The 20,767-nt window shown below is 38.2% G+C and overlaps 1 protein-coding gene across 1 annotated transcript in view; it reads right to left on the reverse strand.

Moving 5' to 3' along the window:
* Positions 1–20,767, reverse strand: part of plekhh2 (pleckstrin homology domain containing, family H (with MyTH4 domain) member 2) — a 106,594-nt gene that overhangs the window by 7,661 nt on the left and 78,166 nt on the right. The window lies entirely within an intron of this gene.

Below are 20,767 nucleotides of genomic sequence, written 5' to 3' on the forward strand. Positions count from 1 at the left end.
GGTTGACTATTTATATTTATTATTATATTTTATTACGGCTGTAATGAACCGGCTGCGATGTCAAGATTGCAATGCTGGAATGCACAGTGTGTGTGTGTGTGAGGCGTGGACGCGATCGAACAGTGGAAACATAAAAACATAGGCTACTCCGTCGGTTTGTTCATACAGGACATCATTTAAACTGCACTGTGTTTACTTATATTTATGTACACTCGCAATAAAACACAACATTGTGCTTTTGTAAAAAAACATTCAAGCAATCCCACCCCCGAAATGGCGCTATTTTTTAAAGGAGTCATAACCTTGTATTACATTGGATACCTACTGCTGTATTATAGTCTTTCAGGCCCTTCTAAAAAAGAAAAGTGGAAAAAAAATAAACACAGACCTACTTTTACCCTTATTTCTGAAGGCATTATTGTCTCGCGAGATCAATGCGATGTTTTGGCTGTCGTGGACGCTCTATATGGCTCTGCACGCCAGTTGAAAGGGTTGTTGGGACAGCGTCATTAAAAATGAATTTCATCCACTGGTCCCTGATAGTTTCGTCCGATTTTGGGAGATAAAACACATTTCCATGTTTTTTATGGCAATCAACCACAGAGCAAGTCCGGTGTGCACTCGGTTTCTCCATCTTTCCCGACTGAACTGAATATGAGGGGGAGAGGGGAAGGGGGGGTTTCCTGCTGCGGTGTCCATATATGGTATATCCTACTACCTCATGACGTCAAGAGGGAGCTGAAATCAAAATCTCGTATTTGAGTGGGCGTGCACGCGCGCTGGTTTATTTACCCTGAGGTAAACAAACGCTTCACTTTTAAATATCGGCTTCCCGGCCAGTGTATAATCGTTAGTCGATCATAACATACATTGATTCTCGTGGAAAAGTGAAAATTGCAGGTTATGACTCCTTTAAATGAAACTAAAATGCTCACGGCTGCATGGGCAATAACGCGTCTACAGCGAGGAACGAGCAGAACAGAGTGAATGTTTTTTAGTTCATTCCTACTGGACGACCGTATTTCACTTTCGCTTTTAAAGGGATACTCCACTTTAAAATGAAAATTCTGTCACCATATTCTCACCCTCATGTTGTTTTAATCCTTTATGAATTTCTTTCTTCTGCTGAACAGAAAGGAAGATATTTAGGAGAATGTCAGTAACCAGACAGTTTCTGATCCCATTGACTTCCATAGTAGGAAAAAAATGTATACTATGGAAGTCAATGAGACCAGAAACTGTCTGGTTACTGACATTCTTCTAAATATCTTCCTTTCTGTTCAGCAGAAGAAAGAAATTAATAAAGGATTGAAACAACATGAGGGTGAGTATATGATGACAGAATTTTCCATTTAAAGTGGAGTATCCCTTTAAGTTAGCGATTTAAAAGCCCCCGCCGCGGTGTCACACATCAATTAACCAGTGGGAAAAAATTCTCAGTCACATCGCTATTATATTTATATATAAATACAATATACAATGGGCCTACCTGATTTTGAACACAAGAGGGCAGTATAGCCCTATGTATGACTTTTTTTTTTTTACTAAATAGCGCATTCTGGCTGATTTTAAACTTGTACATAATTCTTGAATTGAAAAAAACTGAATAAACCCAAAACTAGTTCTGTTTCGGTTTAGTTCTGATATTTGTATAATTTTATATAAAAATAAATGGTGTATAATTAAATTTTAAGAAGATATGAGATGTTTTCTGATTCCTTTTTTGACATTATTTTAATCCCTCGCCATGTCAAAACCATTTTAAATATTTAATATCCGTTCACAATTTAGCATCTTTAATGTATTTTCATCGTGTTAAAAAAGTTTGGTGTGAATAAAAAAAAAACACTTAGCAGGAGTGGGTAAAAAGCAGAGGCTGAATTTGCAAATAAATCCACATTCAAACCAAAATATCTGACTTCCTATTGGTCGAAGCTAATAACTGTATATTAGAAAGTTGTCCGGCTCGATGAGACCAATGTACGTACTGATTTTTAAAACTGTGGGTAAAACTAACCCCCCCACTTTTGTCAAAAGCATTTTGAAAGTGACACACTTCCTGCTGCCAGTTGGTGGCGCTATAACTTTGACTCACAATAGTCACATCCATGTGATCGGCCTCTTACCACGAACACACTGGTGAAGTTTCATCAAGATCCGTTAATGTATGCAGAAGTTATACCACTTCGTGTTTCTCTTTTCTCGCCATAAATTCGTTTCCTCGCCACGGCCAAACCGTTCGAGATATCAAAAATCCGTCCGCAATTTAGAATCCTCAATGTCTTGACTTCATGCACACCGAGTTTGGTGGGGATTGGATGAATTCTCTAGGAGGAGTACTTCGCATTCCACAGCAAGCGTTCTCCAAACAACCCATTATTGCCGACTTCCTGTTGGGCTGGCGTAAAACTTAGAGCACGAAAGTTGTTCAGCCCAATGTGATCTATATGTGTACCGAGTTTCATATCATTACATGCAAGTGTGTTTGATTTATGGACAAGTGTTCAAATCCCGTTCCAGGGGGCGCTGTTGAGCCCCCCTGCCACGCCCGGGTACCAGCTTCAGCCCGGCCCTGATGGCCGCGGGTTCTGACCTGTGTGCAAAGTTTCAAGAGTTTTTGAGCACGTTAAAGGCCCCAAAAGCCCCTGAAACCTTGAAAAACAGGAATTTTAAACAAATCTCACTCAAAAGACAAATCCCCCCACCCCTCACACACACAGAGACGCAGAGGCAGAGAGAGAGAGGGAGAGAATTCTACAAAAAATCACATTCAAACCAAAATATCTCACTTCCTGTTGGTCACAGCTTATGACTCTAAATTAGAAAGTTGTCCGGCTTGATGAGAACAATATACATAACGATTTTTGTGACTCTACTTAAAACTAAGCCCCCATTTTTGACTAAAGGTGGCGCTACTGAGCCCCTCACCACGCCCGTTTCTGAAACTTTGCACATGTCTACCGGCTAATAAATGTGATGTGTCTGTCGAGTTTCATCCAATTTCAAGTATGTTAAGAGTCTCAAAAGCATCTGAAAAGAATATTAAAGTTTGATGCGTTGCCACGGCAACAGTATTTAAGATATCAATAAACCTTTCACAGGTCTACATCTGCCGTGTGTCTACATTATACACATAAAGTTTGAAGCAAATCGGGTAAAAATAAGAGGGTGATTTCAAAGCATTTTGAAAGTGACACACTTCCTGCTGCCAGTTGGTGGCGCTATAACTTTGACTCACAATAGTCACATCCATGTGATCGGCCTCTTACAACGAACACACTGCGGAAGTTTCATCAAGATCAGTTAATGTATGCAGAAGTTATAACACACTTCCTGTTTATCTTTTCTCGCTATAAATTCGTTTCATCGCCACGGCCAAACCGTTCGAGATATCAAAAATCCGTCCGCAATTTAGCATCCTCAATGTCTTGACTTCATGCTGACCGAGTTTGGTGTGGATCGGATCAATTCCCTAGGAGGAGTACATTAAATTCCACAGCATGCGTTTTTCAAACAACCTATAATAGCTGACTTCCTGTTGGGCAGAGCTAATAACTTAGAGTGCGAAAGTTGTTCGGCCCGATGAGATCTATATGTGTACCGAGTTTCATACTAATACGTTCTTGTATGTGTCCAAGATTTAAGATTGTGTTCTAGGGGGCGCTGTTGAGCCCCCCTGCCACGCCCGGGTACCAGCTTCAGCCCGGCCCTAATGGCCGCGGGTTCTGACCTGCGTGCAAAGTTTCATGAGTTTTTGAGCACGTTAAAGGCCCCAAAAGCCCCCGAACCCTTGAACAACAATAATAATAATAAATATAGCTGCGAGCAGCGATTGCGGGCCCAAGCCGGTGGCACCGCCACCCCGGTGCCTTTAGTTACCTAAAGGCACCGGGGATGGCGGTGCCACCGGCTTTGGCCCTCCATCGCTGCTCGCAGCTATATTTATATATATATATATATATATATATACACACACACACACACACACACACACATATATATATATATATATATATATATATATATGTATATAAATATCTATATATATACATATATATATATATGTATATAAATATCTATATATATATATACACACACACACACATATATATATATATATATATATATATATATATATATATATATATATATATATATATATATATATATATATATACTTATATATATACGTATATATATATATATATAAATATAAGACAGAAAATTTTACTTGTCTTACCTTATTCTGATTTTATGATACACCCAAAATATTCCACAACAAATCCTTTAAATTTAATGTAAAAATAAAAACGAAAGTAAGCAGTGTTGGTCTCACGTAACCCTCTCATTAGAATCAAAATGTTTCAATATTTGCGATGTATTTGGATGCTAAACTATTCTTTATTATAGGCTTTGTACTTCACTCGTGTTCCAATATCGATGGAAAAAATCATCCTCTTCACACGCGCAAAAATGTTCTTGGAAACATCACAGTGGAGCTCTGCTTACTGTGAATGGTACAGATTGTACTACTGACTATTTAAACAGAGCAGTGTAATTCGTTTATGTTAGGTTGACTATTTTTATTATTATATTGTATTAGGGCTATAATGAACAGGCTGCGATGTCAAGATTGCAATTCTGGAATGTGTGTGTGTGTGTGTGACGCGGTTGCGGTTGAACAGTGGACACAAAAACATAAATAAAATGTTTTAGTTAATTCCTACATCCATAGGAATAAATTGAAAATGCTCGCTCTACTCCGCACCATTATCAATGTCTGTGCGGACGTCTGTATTTTACTAGTATATAGTATACTATTAGCCTGACGTCGTCATACTCAATTCTAGTCAGAATGTGAGTCTGATACTTCTCCATTGAGCTTTGATTATGGGGCGTGTTTCAACCGAACCAGGAAAAAAAATTCCTCTGCACGCAATTGGGTAGACCTACAACCAATCAGAGCAACGGGGTAAGTGACGTATGTTTTTCATTCATGTTTCCGATCGCGGTTCTCTGTTCCTCTTTTAAAATTAATGCGCTGTCGATATCTTCTATAACAGACGCGATGGCGGAATCTACACATGATGTTTTATAAACAAATTTCAGGAGGAGCACATTCAAATAATCAATCCAATCAACCGTCTATCAGCATGAGAGGAAAGCATATATTTATTCACTCGGTCAACTCACCTAACATGACAGTTTTCAGCATCCCTGCACTCACTCTTGGCTTGTTCTTCCACAGCCAGGAATACGGGGGGAGTACTTTGGGTTCGGGCCGAATACCGAGCCCGAAGCCTCTCCTCAGACAGCACGCCAAATATGCATTTATTCTATCTGACTTATTTGTAAGCGTGAACTCGTGAAATCTCAATTCTTCAGCGGCAGTCATTAGGCTTGTTTGAGATGCGCCTCGCCTCGCCTGAAATGTAGGCGAGAGTAGGCGGCTGCAGTGAGGGGAGGAGTGAAAAAAGCGCAGGCAAGCCGGACAGTTCTCTCTTCTCGCAGTGGATCTGACAGCTGTGAGATCAAAGATGGATATCGCGGGATTCGCGGGATTCACGCTCGTGCACAGTGTTGCTAATAAACTGGATGGAATTTAAGTTCTGTTGCTTTTATATGAAAATAAATATAATGAACAAGACACCCAAAGTAGCCTACTTATTTAATTCCATTCCAAATACATGTTTATCAGTCTTTTTTTCTTTAATACAGACATGTTTTTTATTTTATTTATTTTTTATAAAAAATACATTGCATAATCCATAGAGATCGCACTGTTAGATAGTTTGGGAATATTCACATATACATAAAACATGATATCAGAGTTTTAAAATCAAACATTTTAAAAGAGAACATACATCACGGTTGTTTAAACCAATGAACATTAAGCTGTGTCGTCAGCAAGTCGTTTCCCATCATGCTTTTGATCAGCGCAGTCGGTGGAGAGCAACTGCGCTCGACTGCAGAATCCGACAGGTGTGCCTTGCGCTCGCGAGAGATTTTTGACATACGTCAGCATGACATCAGAGCAAGGCGGACCGCACTCGGACACATTTCTAACCGGCATGCATCTCGCGCTGATCACCGGTGATCGATTCTGCGCAGATTTTGCTCATCTCAAACAAGCCTATTTGAATTCAACCCAAGCGCTCGTTGATGACGTGGATGATGACGTTACCGTTGCTTATCTGTCCATCATCGTATAAAGCCCGCCCTGACAATTTGATTGGTCCGAAAAATTTTTGTTCGGGCATAATAGCTCCTCAACGGAGCGAGTCCAGACCGAACTTCCCGACCAAAAAATATTGTGGGCGGGGTTCGGGCTGGCACCCAGGCTAGTATACTATAGTTAGCGATTTAAAAGCGCTCAGTGGTGTCACACGTCGATTAACCGGTGGGAAAATGTTATCACAGTCACATCCCTAATATATTTAGATATAAATACAATAGGCCTACCTGAAAGAGAATTTTACTTGCCCGACCAGAGTATAGCCTGATTAGAACGTCAATAACAAAAAAATAACTTGGGAATCACTAAAACGAGAGATTATTCTAATTTCATTACATTCATTTTAAGTTGCAATCATCAGTTAATAATAAATGTATTACTGATCAATGGTAACAAGGTTGCACTGCTGAGGCTCATGCTGCTTCTCCAGGAGAATTGTAAACAAATGAGCGCAGCACACAAAAAAGCAACCCAGTTAACAACATACTGACTATAAAAATTACAAATATGGAGTTTTTATATATTTTATAACATATGATAGAGTTAAGCAACCTCACTTGACGAGTAGGCAACTATTTCCTGAATACAATCACGATTGAAACTGTGACATTGATTTCAAACAACAGGTTAATAAACAGTTACAATTAAGTCACTTACATTTTAGATGCAATATTGACTGTTTTTGTTCTGTTTCAGCAGCAAAAATAGTTAAACAAAGATCACAGCAACTTGTTTTCTCATTACTGAATGATTCAGCATTTTGAAACGAATCGCTTGACTCAAAGATTCAATGGTCAATCCATAAACATCTGTCTCAATCATGAATGACTCAGTCATTGGAACGAATCATTTGAACGAATGAATCAATGACTCGCTCATTAAGATGGTCGCCTGGCGACACCTAATGGCGGTTTAGTGTTATGTTTAAAAGTATCATTCTTTCCAACGTGCACCATTATCAATGTCCGTGCGGACGTCCGTTTTTTTACTTTCACTTTTATATTAGCGATTTAAAAGCACCCACTCGTGTCACACGTCGATTAACCGGTGGGAAAATATCCTCAGACACATACCTAATAAATGTATATTTAAATACAATATTGGCCTACCTGGTAAAAAGTTTTATATACTATTTTGATGTCCTTTTGGACACAAGAGGGCAGTATAGCCCTATGTTTGCTTTTTTGTTGAACCAAATAGCACTAAATAGCCTGTTTTTAACTTTTTCATTCTTCTTGAATTGCAAAAACAGAATAAAATGGGTTTAGTTGTGATATTTGTATACTTTTATATAGAAATAAATGGTATATAATTACATTTTTAGAAGATTTTTAGTGTTTCCTTTTTGGACATTAATCCTTCGCCATAGCAAAACCGTTTGAGATATTTATTATCCATTCACAACTTAGCATATTTAATGTAGTTTCATCATGTTGAAAAAGTTTGGTACGAATAAAATAAATAGTTTAAGAGGAGTGGCTAAAAATTCAGAGGCTGATTTTGCAAAAAAATTCACATTCAGACCAAAATATCTGACTTCCTGATGGCCAGAGCTATTGAATGTAAATTAGAAAGTTGTCCGGCTTGATGAGAACAATATAAAAACTATTTTTTCTTTACTGTAGTTAAAACTAACCCCCCCACTTTTGTCTAAAGCATGTTGAAAGTGACACACTTCCTGCTGCCAGTTGGTGGCGCTATAACTTTGACTTACAATAGCTACATCCATCTGATCGGCCTCTTACCACGAACACACTGCTGAAGTTTCATCAAGATCAGTTAATGTATGCAGAAGTTATTCCACTTCCGTGTTTCTCTTTTCTCGCCATAAATTCGATTCCTCGCCACAGCCAAACCGTTCGAGATATCAAAAATCCGTCCGCAATTTAGCATCCTCAAAGTCTTGACTACATGCACACCGAGTTTGAAGGGGACACGGTGAATTTTCTAGGAGGAGTATTTCACATTCCACAGCAAGCGTTTTCCAAACAACCCATAATAGCCGACTTCCTGTTGGGCTGGCGTAAAACTTGACCGGGGTAAAGTTGTTCGGCCCGATGAGATCTATATGTGTACCGAGTTTCATATTAATTCATGCGAGCGTGTTTGATATATGGATCAAGTTTTAGAACCCCGTTCAAGGGGGCGCTGTTGAGCCCCCCAGCCACGCCCGGGTACCAGCTTCAGCCCGGCCCTGATGGCCGTGGGTTTTGACCTGTGTGCAAAGTTTCAAGAGTTTTTGAGCACGTTAAGGACCCCAAAAGCCCCTGAAACCTTGATTAACAATATAAAAGCAAGAGTCAAATCCCCCCCTCCCCTCACACACACACAGACACAGAGAGAGGGAGAGAAAATTCTTCAGAAAATCCACATTCAAACCAAAATATCTCTCTTCCTCTTGGTCGGAGATGGTTCATGTAAATTAGAAAGTTGTCCGTCTTGATGAGAACAATACACATACCAAGTTTTGTGATTCTAGGAAAAACTAAACCCCCATTTTTGACTAAAGGTGGCGCTACTGACCCATTCCACCACGCCCGTTTCTGAAACTTTGCACATGTCTACTGGCTAATAAATGTGATGTGTCTGTTGAGTTTCATGCAATTTCAAGTATGTTAAGAGTCTCAAAAGCATCAAAAAAGAATATTAAAGTTTGATGCGTTGCCACGGTAACAGTATCTAAGATATCAATAATCCTTTCACAGGTTTACATCTGCCGTGTGTCTACATTGTACACATAAAGTTTGAAGCAAATCGGGTAAAAATAAGATACTGATTTCAAAGCATTTTGAAAGTGACATATTCCTGCTGCCAGTTGGTGGCGCTATAACTTTGACTCACAATAGTCACATCCATGTGATCGGCCTCTTACCACGAACACACTGCTGAAGTTTCATCAAGATCAGTTAATGTATGCAGAAGTTATAACACACTTCCTGTTTCATTTTTTCGCCATAAATTTGTTTCCTCGCCACGGCCAAACCGTTCGAGATATCAAAAATCCGTCCGCAATTTAGCATCCTCAATGTCTTACCTTCATGCACACCGAGTTTGGAGGCGAATCGATGAATTCCCTAGGAGGAGTACATTAAATTCCACAGCATGCGTTTCCAAACAACGCTAAATAGCCAACTTCCTGTTTGGCTGGCGTAAAACTTAGAGCACGAAAGTTGTTCGGCCCGATGAGATCTATATGTGTACCGAGTTTCATATTATTACATGCAAGCGTGTTTGATTTATGGACACGTGTTCGGATCCCGTTCCAGGGGGCGCTGTCGAGCCCCCCTGCCACGCCCGGGTACCAGCTTCAGTCCGGACCTGATGGCCGCGGGTTCTGACGTGTGTGCAAAATTTCAAGAGTTTTCGAGCATGTTAAGAGCCCCAAAAGTGCCCGAAAGGTTGACAAAATAATAATAATAATAATAAATATAGCTGCGAGCAGCGATTGCGGGCCCAAGCCGGTGGCACCGCCACCCCGGTGCCTTTAGTTACCTAAAGGCACCGGGGATGGCGGTGCCACCGGCTTTGGCCCTCCATCGCTGCTCGCAGCTATATTTATATATATATATATATATACACACACACACACACACACACACACAGAATAAGGTAAGACAAGTAAAATTTTCTGTCTTATATTTATATATATATATACGTATATATATATATAAGTATATATATATATATATATATATGTATATAAATATCTATCTATCTATATCTATATCTATCTATCTAGCTATCTATATATATATATATATATATATATATATATATACACACGCACACACACACATATATATATATATATATACTTATATATATATACGTATATATATATATAAATATAAGACAGAAAATTTTACTTGTCTTACCTTATTCTGATTTTATGATACACCCAAAATATTCCACAACAAATCCTTTAAATTTAATGTAAAAATAAAAACGAAAGTAAGCAGTGTTGGTCTCACGTAACCCTCTCATTAGAATCAAAATGTTTCAATATTTGCGATGTATTTGGATGCTAAACTATTCTTTATTATAGGCTTTGTACTTCACTCGTGTTCCAATATCGATGGAAAAAATCATCCTCTTCACACGCGCAAAAATGTTCTTGGAAACATCACAGTGGAGCTCTGCTTACTGTGAATGGTACAGATTGTACTACTGACTATTTAAACAGAGCAGTGTAATTCGTTTATGTTAGGTTGACTATTTTTATTATTATATTGTATTAGGGCCATAATGAACAGGCTGCGATGTCAAGATTGCAATTCTGGAATGTGTGTGTGTGTGTGACGCGGTTGCGGTTGAACAGTGGACACAAAAACATAAATAAAATGTTTTAGTTAATTCCTACATCCATAGGAATAAATTGAAAATGCTCGCTCTACTCCGCACCATTATCAATGTCTGTGCGGACGTCTGTATTTTACTAGTATATAGTATACTATAGTTAGCGATTTAAAAGCGCTTAGTGGTGTCACACGTCGATTAACCGGTGGGAAAATGTTATCACAGTCACATCCCTAATATATTTATATATAAATACAATAGGCCTACCTGAAAGAGAATTTTACTTGCCCGACCAGAGTATAGCCTGATTAGAACGTCAATAACAAAAAAATAACTTGGGAATCACTAAAACGAGAGATTATTCTAATTTCATTACATTCATTTTAAGTTGCAATCATCAGTTAATAATAAATGTATTACTGATCAATGGTAACAAGGTTGCACTGCTGAGGCTCATGCTGCTTCTCCAGGAGAATTGTAAACAAATGAGCGCAGCACACAAAAAAGCAACCCAGTTAACAACATACTGACTATAAAAATTACAAATATGGAGTTTTTATATATTTTATAACATATGATAGAGTTAAGCAACCTCACTTGACGAGTAGGCAACTATTTCCTGAATACAATCACAATTGAAACTGTGACATTGATTTCATACAACAGGTTAATAAACAGTTACAATTAAGTCACTTACATTTTAGATGCAATATTGACTGTTTTTGTTCTGTTTCAGCAGCAAAAATAGTTAAACAAAGATCACAGCAACTTGTTTTCTCATTACTGAATGATTCAGCATTTTGAAACGAATCGCTTGACTCAAAGATTCAATGGTCAATCCATAAACATCTGTCTCAATCATGAATGACTCAGTCATTGGAACGAATCATTTGAACGAATGAATCAATGACTCGCTCATTAAGATGGTCGCCTGGCGACACCTAATGGCGGTTTAGTGTTATGTTTAAAAGTATCATTCTTTCCAACGTGCACCATTATCAATGTCCGTGCGGACGTCCGTTTTTTTACTTTCACTTTTATATTAGCGATTTAAAAGCACCCACTCGTGTCACACGTCGATTAACCGGTGGGAAAATATCCTCAGACACATACCTAATAAATGTATATTTAAATACAATATTGGCCTACCTGGTAAAAAGTTTTATATACTATTTTGATGTCCTTTTGGACACAAGAGGGCAGTATAGCCCTATGTTTGCTTTTTTGTTGAACCAAATAGCACTAAATAGCCTGTTTTTAACTTTTTCATTCTTCTTGAATTGCAAAAACAGAATAAAATGGGTTTAGTTGTGATATTTGTATACTTTTATATAGAAATAAATGGTATATAATTACATTTTTAGAAGATTTTTACTTTAATCCCTCGCCATAGCAAAACCGTTTGAGATATTTATTATCCATTCACAATTTAGCATATTTAATGTAGTTTCATCATGTTGAAAAAGTTTGGTACGAATAAAATAAATAGTTTAAGAGGAGTGGCTAAAAATTCAGAGGCTGATTTTGCAAAAAAATTCACATTCAGACCAAAATATCTGACTTCCTAATGGCCAGAGCTATTGAATGTAAATTAGAAAGTTGTCCGGCTTGATGAGAACAATATTCAAACTATTTTGTTTTTAACTGTAGTTAAAACTAACCCCCCCACTTTTGTCAAAAGCATGTTGAAAGTGACACACTTCCTGCTGCCAGTTGGTGGCGCTATAACTTTGACTCACAATAGCTACATCCATCTGATCGGCCTCTTACCACGAACACACTGCTGAAGTTTCATCAAGATCAGTTAATGTATGCAGAAGTTATTCCACTTCCGTGTTTCTCTTTTCTCGCCATAAATTCGATTCCTCGCCACAGCCAAACCGTTCGAGATATCAAAAATCCGTCCGCAATTTAGCATCCTCAATGTCTTGACTTCATGCACACCGAGTTTGAAGGGGACACGGTGAATTTTCTAGGAGGAGTATTTCACATTCCACAGCAAGCGTTTTCCAAACAACCCATAATAGCCGACTTCCTGTTGGGCTGGCGTAAAACTTGACCGGGGCAAAGTTGTTCGGCCCGATGAGATCTATATGTGTACCGAGTTTCATATTAATTCATGCGAGCGTGTTTGATATATGGATCAAGTTTTAGAACCCCGTTCAAGGGGGCGCTGTTGAGCCCCCCAGCCACGCCCGGGTACCAGCTTCAGCCCGGCCCTGATGGCCGTGGGTTCTGACCTGTGTGCAAAGTTTCAAGAGTTTTTGAGCACGTTAAGGACCCCAAAAGCCCCTGAAACCTTGATTAACAATATAAAAGCAATAGTCAAATCCCCCCTCCCCTCACACACACACAGACACAGAGAGAGGGAGAGAAAATTCTTCAGAAAATCCACATTCAAACCAAAATATCTCTCTTCCTGTTGGTCGGAGATGGTTAATGTCAATTAGAAAGTTGTCCGTCTTGATGAGAACAATACACATACCAAGTTTTGTTGCTGTTGATAAAACTAACCGCCCCACTTATGACTAAAGGTGGCGCTACTGAGCCCCTCACCACGCCCGTTTCTGAAACTTTGCACATGTCTACGGGCTAATAAATGTGATGTGTCTGTCGAGTTTCATCCAATTTCAAGTATGATAAGAGTCTCAAAAGCATCAAAAAAGAATATTAAAGTTTGAAGCGTTGCCATGGCAACAGTATTAAAGATATCAAAAATCCTTTCACAGGTCTACATCTGCCGTGTGTTTACATTATACACATAAAGTTTGAAGCAAATCGGGTAAAAATAAGAGGGTGATTTCAAAGCATTTTGAAAGTGACACACTTCCTGCTGCCAGTTGGTGGCGCTATAACTTTGACTCACAATAGTCACATCAATGTGATCGGCCTCTGACCATGAACACACTGCTGAAGTTTTATCAAGATCAGTCAATGTATGCAGAAGTTATAATACACTTCCTGTGTCCCATTATTCGCCATAAATTCGTTTCCTCGCCACAGCCAAACCGTTCGAGATATCAAAAATCCGTCCGCAATTTATCATCCTCAATGTCTTGACTTCATGCACACCGAGTTTTGAGGCGAATGGATGAATTTCCTAGGAGGAGTACATCAAATTCCACAGCATGCGTTTTCCAAACAACCCATAATAGCCGACTTCCTGTTGGGCTGGCGTAAAAAGTAAAAGTACGAAAGTTGTTTGGCCCGATGAGATCTATATGTGTACCGAGTTTCATATTATTATATGCAAGCGTGTTTGATTTATGGACCAAGTTTTCGGACCCTGTTCAAGGGGGCGCTGTTGAGCCCCCCTGCCACGCCCGGGTACCAGCTTCAGCCCGGCCCTGATGGCCGCGGGTTCTGACCTGTGTGCAAAGTTTCAAGAGTTTTCGAGCATGATAAGAGCCCCAAAAGTGCCCGAAAGGTTGACAGAAAAATAATAAATAATAAATATAGCTGCGAGCAGCGATTACGGGCCCAAGCCGGTGGCACCGCAACCCCGGTGCCTTTAGTTACCTAAAGGCACCGGGGTGGCGGTACCGCCGGCTTTGGCCCTCCATCGCTGCTCGCAGCTATATTTATATATATATATATATATATATATATATACATACATACATACACACATACACACACATACATATATATTATTGTTCAAAAGTTTGGGGTCAGTAAGATTTTTAATGTTTTTAGGAGAAGTCTCTTCTGCTCACCAAGGCTGCATTTATTGATTAAAAATACAAACAAAAACAGTAATATTGTGAAATATTATTCCAATTTAAAACAGCTGTTTTCAATTTTAAAATATTTTACATAGTAATTCATTTCTGTGATCAAAGTTGAGTTTTCAGCATCATTACTCCAGTCTTCAGTGTCACATGATCCTTCAGAAATCATACTAATATGATGATTGATGCTCAATAAATATTCATTATTATTTTCAATGTTGAAAACAGTTGTGTACAGATTTTTTTTTTTCAAAATGCTTTGATGAATGTTAAGTTCAAAAGAACAGCATATATTTCAAATATATATATTTTTAACATTATAAATGTCTTTACTGTAACTGTTGATCAGTTTAACTCATCCTTCATAAATAAAAGTACTGATTTATTTTATTTCTTTCCCCCAAAAATAAAATTTTTATTATTACTAACCACAAACTTTTGAGCGGTAGTGTTTAACATTACAAAAGCTTTAGATTTCAGATAAATGCTGTTCTTTTGAACTTTCTATTCATCAAAGACTGTACACAACTGTTTTCGACATTTAAAATAATAATGAATGTTTCTTGAGTATCAATCATCATATTAGAATAATTTCTGAAGGATCATGTGACAGTGACGACTGGAGTAATGATGCTGAAAACTCAGCTTTGATCACAGGAATAAATAACAGTTTAAAATATATTAAAATAGAAAGCAGCTGTTTTAAATTGGAATACTATTTTACAATATTACTGTTTTTGTTTGTATTTTTAATCAAATAAATGCAGCCTTGGTGAGCAGAAGAAACTTCTCTGTTATGTGCGCGCCACAGACTGCACGCACGTCCGCTTAGAGTTCCGCCTTTTGCCTTCCGTCAATATTACGTTATTAGAAAAAAAATTTTTTAGAGAATCGATTTTTTGACATTTGTGAATCGATTCAGAATCGTCCACGTCCGCATCGCGATGCATCTAAGAATCAATTTTTTCTCCCACCCCTAGATTTCATACAACAGGTTAATAAACAGTTACAATTAAGTCACTTACATTTTAGATGCAATGTTGACTGTTTTTGTTCTGTTTCAGCAGCGAAAATAGTTAAACAAAGATCACGGCAGAACCATCACGCATCACGTGTTTTCTCATAACTGAACGATTCAGCATTTTTAACGAATCGGTTGACTCAAAGATTGAATGATCAATCCATAAACATCTGTCTTAATCATGATCGACTCATTCGAACGAATCGTTTGAACGAATGAATCAATGACTCGCTTATTAAGATGGATGCCTGGCGACACCTAATGGCGGTTTAGTGTTGTTTAAAAGCATCATTCTTTCCCACATGTGTGTGCAACATTATCATTATTTTTCTTTCACTATTATATTAGCGATTTAAAAGCACCCACTCGTGTCACACGTCGATTAACCGGTGGGAAAATATCCTCAGACACATACCTAATAAATGTATATTTAAATACAATATTGGCCTACCTGGTAAAAAGTTTTATATACTATTTTGATGTCCTTTTGGACACAAGAGGGCAGTATAGCCCTATGTTTGCTTTTTTGTTGAACCAAATAGCACTAAATAGCTAACTTTTTAACTAAATAGCTAACTAAATAACTTTTTCATTCTTCTTGAATTGCAAAAACAGAATAAAATGGGTTTAGTTGTGATATTTGTATACTTTTATATAGAAATAAATGGTATATAATTACATTTTTAGAAGATTTTTACTTTAATCCCTCGCCATAGCAAAACCGTTTGAGATATTTATTATCCATTCACAATTTAGCATATTTAATGTATTTTCATCATGTTGAAAAAGTTTGGTACGAATAAAATAAATAGTTTAAGAGGAGTGGCTAAAAATTCAGAGGCTGATTTTGCAAAAAAATTCACATTCAGACCAAAATATCTGACTTCCTGATGGCCAGAGCTATTGAATGTAAATTAGAAAGTTGTCCGGCTTGATGAGAACAATATACAAACTATTTTTTCTTTACTGTAGTTAAAAGTAACCCCCCCACTTTTGTCAAAAGCATGTTGAAAGTGACACACTTCCTGCTGCCAGTTGGTGGCGCTATAACTTTGACTCACAATAACTACATCCATCTGATCGGCCTCTTACCACGAACACACTACTGAAGTTTCATCAAGATCAGTTAATGTATGCAGAAGTTATTCCACTTCCGTGTTTCTCTTTTCTCGCCATAAATTCGATTCCTCGCCACAGCCAAACCGTTCGAGATATCAAAAATCCGTCCGCAATTTAGCATCCTCAAAGTCTTGACTACATGCACACCGAGTTTGAAGGGGACACGGTGAATTTTCTAGGAGGAGTATTTCACATTCCACAGCAAGCGTTTTCCAAACAACCCATAATAGCCGACTTCCTGTTGGGCTGGCGTAAAACTTGACCGGGGTAAAGTTGTTCGGCCCGATGAGATCTATATGTGTACCGAGTTTCATATTAATTCATGCGAGTGTGTTTGATATATGGATCAAGTTTTAGAACCCCGTTCAAGGGGGCGCTGTTGAGCCCCCCAGCCACGCCCGGGTACCAGCTTCAGCCCGGCCCTGATGGCCGTGGGTTCTGACTTGTGTGCAAAGTTTCAAGAGTTTTTGAGCACGTTAAGGACCCCAAAAGCCCCTGAAACCTTGATTAACAATATAAAAGCAATAGTCAAATCCCCCCTCCCCTCACACACACACAGACACAGAGAGAGGGAGAGAAAATTCTTCAGAAAATCCACATTCAAACCAAAATATCTCTCTTCCTGTTGGTCGGAGATGGTTAATGTCAATTAGAAAGTTGTCCGTCTTGATGAGAACAATACACATACCAAGTTTTGTTGCTGTTGATAAAACTAACCGCCCCATTTATGACTAAAGGTGGCGCTACTGAGCCGCTCACCACGCCCATTTCTGAAACTTTGCACATGTCTACGGGCTAATAAATGTGATGTGTCTGTCGAGTTTCATCCAATTTCAAGTATGTTAAGAGTCTCAAAAGCATCAAAAAAGAATATTAAAGTTTGAAGCGTTGCCATGGCAACAGTATTAAAGATATCAAAAATTCTTTCACAGGTCTACATCTGCCGTGTGTTTACATTATACACATAAAGTTTGAAGCAAATCGGGTAAAAATAAGAGGGTGATTTCAAAGCATTTTGAAAGGGACACACTTCCTGCTGCCAGTTGGTGGCGCTATAACTTTGACTCACAATAGTCACATCAATGTGATCGGCCTCTGACCACGAACTCACTGCTGAAGTTTTATCAAGATCAGTCAATGTATGCAGAATTTATAATACACTTCCTGTGTCCCATTATTCGCCATAAATTCGTTTCCTCGCCTTGGCCAAACCGTTCGAGATATCAAAAATCCGTCCGCAATTTATAATCCTCAATGTCTTGACTTCATGCACACCGAGTTTTGAGGCGAATGGATGGATTTCCTAGGAGGAGTACATCAAATTCCACAGCATGCGTTTTCCAAACAACTCATAATAGCCGACTTCCTGTTGGGCTGGCGTAAAACTTAGAGCACGAAAGTTGTTCAGCCCAATAAGATCTATATGTGTACCGAGTTTCATATTAATTCATGCAAGAGTGTTTGGTATATGGACCAAGTTTTCGGACCGCACTCGGACCCCATTCAAGGGGGCGCTGTCGAGTCCCCCTGCCACGCCCAGGTACCATCTTCAGCCCGGCCCTAATGGCCGCAGCTTCTGACCTGTGTGCAAAGTTTCATGAGTTTTTGAGCACGTTAAAGGCCCCAAAAGCCCCCGAACCCTTGAACAATAATAATAATAATAATAATAATAATAATAATCCTAACGAAAACAATAGGGCCTTCGCCCTTTCAGGGCTTGGGCCCTAATAATAAATAATCCTACCGAAAACAATAGGGCCTTCGCCCTTTCAGGGCTTGGGCCCTAATAAAATATAGCTGCGAGCAGCGATTGCGGGCCCAAGCCGGTGGCACCGCCACCCCGGTGCCTTTAGTTACCTAAAGGCACCGGGGATGGCGGTGCCACCGGCTTTGGCCCTCCATCGCTGCTCGCAGCTATATTTATATATATATATATATATACACACACACACACACACACACACATATATATATATATATATTTATAAGACAGAAAATATTACTTGTATTACCTTATTCTGATTTTATGATACACTCAAAATATTCCACAACAAATCCTTTAAATTTAATGTAAAAATAAAAACGAAAGTAAGCAGTGTTGGTCTCACGTAACCCTCTCATTAGAATCAAAATGTTTCAATTTTTGCGATGTATTTGGATGCTAAACTATTCTTTATTATAGGCTTTGTACTTCACTCGTGTTCCAATATCGATGGAAAAAATCATCCTCTTCACGCGCGCAAAAATGTGCTTGGAAACATCACAGTGGAGCTCTGCTTACTGTGAATGGTACAGATTGTACTACTGACTATTTAAACAGAGCAGTGTAATTCGTTTATGTTAGGTTGACTATTTTTATTATTATATTGTATTAGGGCTATAATGAATGTCAAGATTGCAATTCTGGAATGTGTGTGTGACGCGGTTGCGGTTGAACAGTGGACACAAAAACATAAATAAAATGTTTTAGTTAATTCCTACATCCATAGGAATACATTGAAAATGCTCGCTCTACTCCGCACCATTATCAATGTCTGTGCGGACATCTGTATTTTACTAGTATACTATAGTTAGCGATTTAAAAGCCCTCAGCGGTGTCACATGTCGATTAACCGGTGGGAAAATGTTATCACAGTCACATCCCTAATATATTTATATATAAATACAATAGGCCTACCTGAAAGAGAATTTTACTTGCGCGACCAAAGTATAGCCTGATTAGAACGTCAATAACAAAAAAATAACTTGGGAATCACTAAAACGAGAGATTATTCTAATTTCATTACATTCATTTTAAGTTGCAATCAGCAGTTAATAATAAATGTATTACTGATCAATGGTAACAAGGTTGCACTGCTGAGGCTCATGCTGCTTCTCCAGGAGAATTGTAAACAAATGAGCGCAGCACACAAAAAAGCAACCCAGTTAACAACATACTGACTATAAAAATTACAAATATGGAGTTTTTATATATTTTATAACATATGATAGAGTTAAGCAACCTCACTTGACGAGTAGGCAACTATTTCCTGAATACAATCACAATTGAAACTGTGACATTGATTTCATACAACAGGTTAATAAACAGTTACAATTAAGTCACTTACATTTTAGATGAAATATTGACTGTTTTTGTTCTGTTTCAGCAGCAAAAATAGTTAAACAAAGATCACAGCAACTTGTTTTCTCATTACTGAATGATTCAGCATTTTGAAACGAATCGCTTGACTCAAAGATTCAATGGTCAATCCATAAACATCTGTCTCAATCATGAATGACTCAGTCATTGGAATGAATCGTTTGAACGAATGAATCAATGACTCGCTTATTAAGATGGTCGCCTGGCGACACCTAATGGCGGTTTAGTGTTATGTTTAAAAGTATCATTCTTTCCAACGTGCACCATTATCAATGTCCGTGCGGACGTCCGTTTTTTTACTTTCACTTTTATATTAGCGATTTAAAAGCACCCGCTCGTGTCACACGTCGCTTAACCGATGGGAAAATATCCTCAGTCATATACCTAATAAATTTATATTTAAATACAATAGGCCTACCTAGTAAAACGTTTTATATACTATTTTGATATCCTTTTGGACACAAGAGGGCAGTATAGCCCTATGTTTGCTTTTTTGTTGAAACAAATAGCACTAAATAGCCTGTTTTTAACTTTTTCATACTTCTTGAATTGCAAAAACAGAATAAAATAGGTTTAGTTCTAATATTTGTATTATTTTATATAAAAATAAATGGTGTATAATTAAATTTTAAGAATATATGAGATGTTTTCTGATTCCTTTTTTGACATTATTTTAATCCCTCGCCATGTCAAAACCGTTTGAGATATTCAATATCCGTTCTCAATTTAGCATCTTTAATGTATTTTCATCATGTTGAAAAAGTTTGGTGTGAATAAAAAAAAAAACACTTAGCAGGAGTGGGTAAAAAGCAGAGGCTGAATTTGCAAATAAATCCACATTCAAACCAAAATATCTGACTTCCTGTTGGTCCAAGCTAATGACCTCAAATTAGAAAGTTGTCCAGCTCGATGAGACCAATATACTTACTGATTTTTGTAATTGTAGGTAAACCTAACCCCCCCACTTTTGTCAAAAACATTTTGAAAGTGACACACTTCCTGCTGCCAGTTGGTGGCGCTATAACTTTGACTCACAATAGTTACATCCATCTGATCGGCCTCTTACCACGAACACACTGGTGAAGTTTCATCAAGATCCGTTAATGTATGCAGAAGTTATACCACTTCGTGTTTCTCTTTTCTCGCCATAAATTCGTTTCCTCGCCACGGCCAAACCGTTCGAGATATCAAAAATCCGTCCGCAATTTAGAATCCTCAATGTCTTG

The sequence above is a fragment of the Rutilus rutilus genome (genome assembly GCF_951802725.1).
Source record: "Rutilus rutilus genome assembly, chromosome: 20".
NCBI lineage: Eukaryota > Metazoa > Chordata > Actinopteri > Cypriniformes > Leuciscidae > Rutilus > Rutilus rutilus.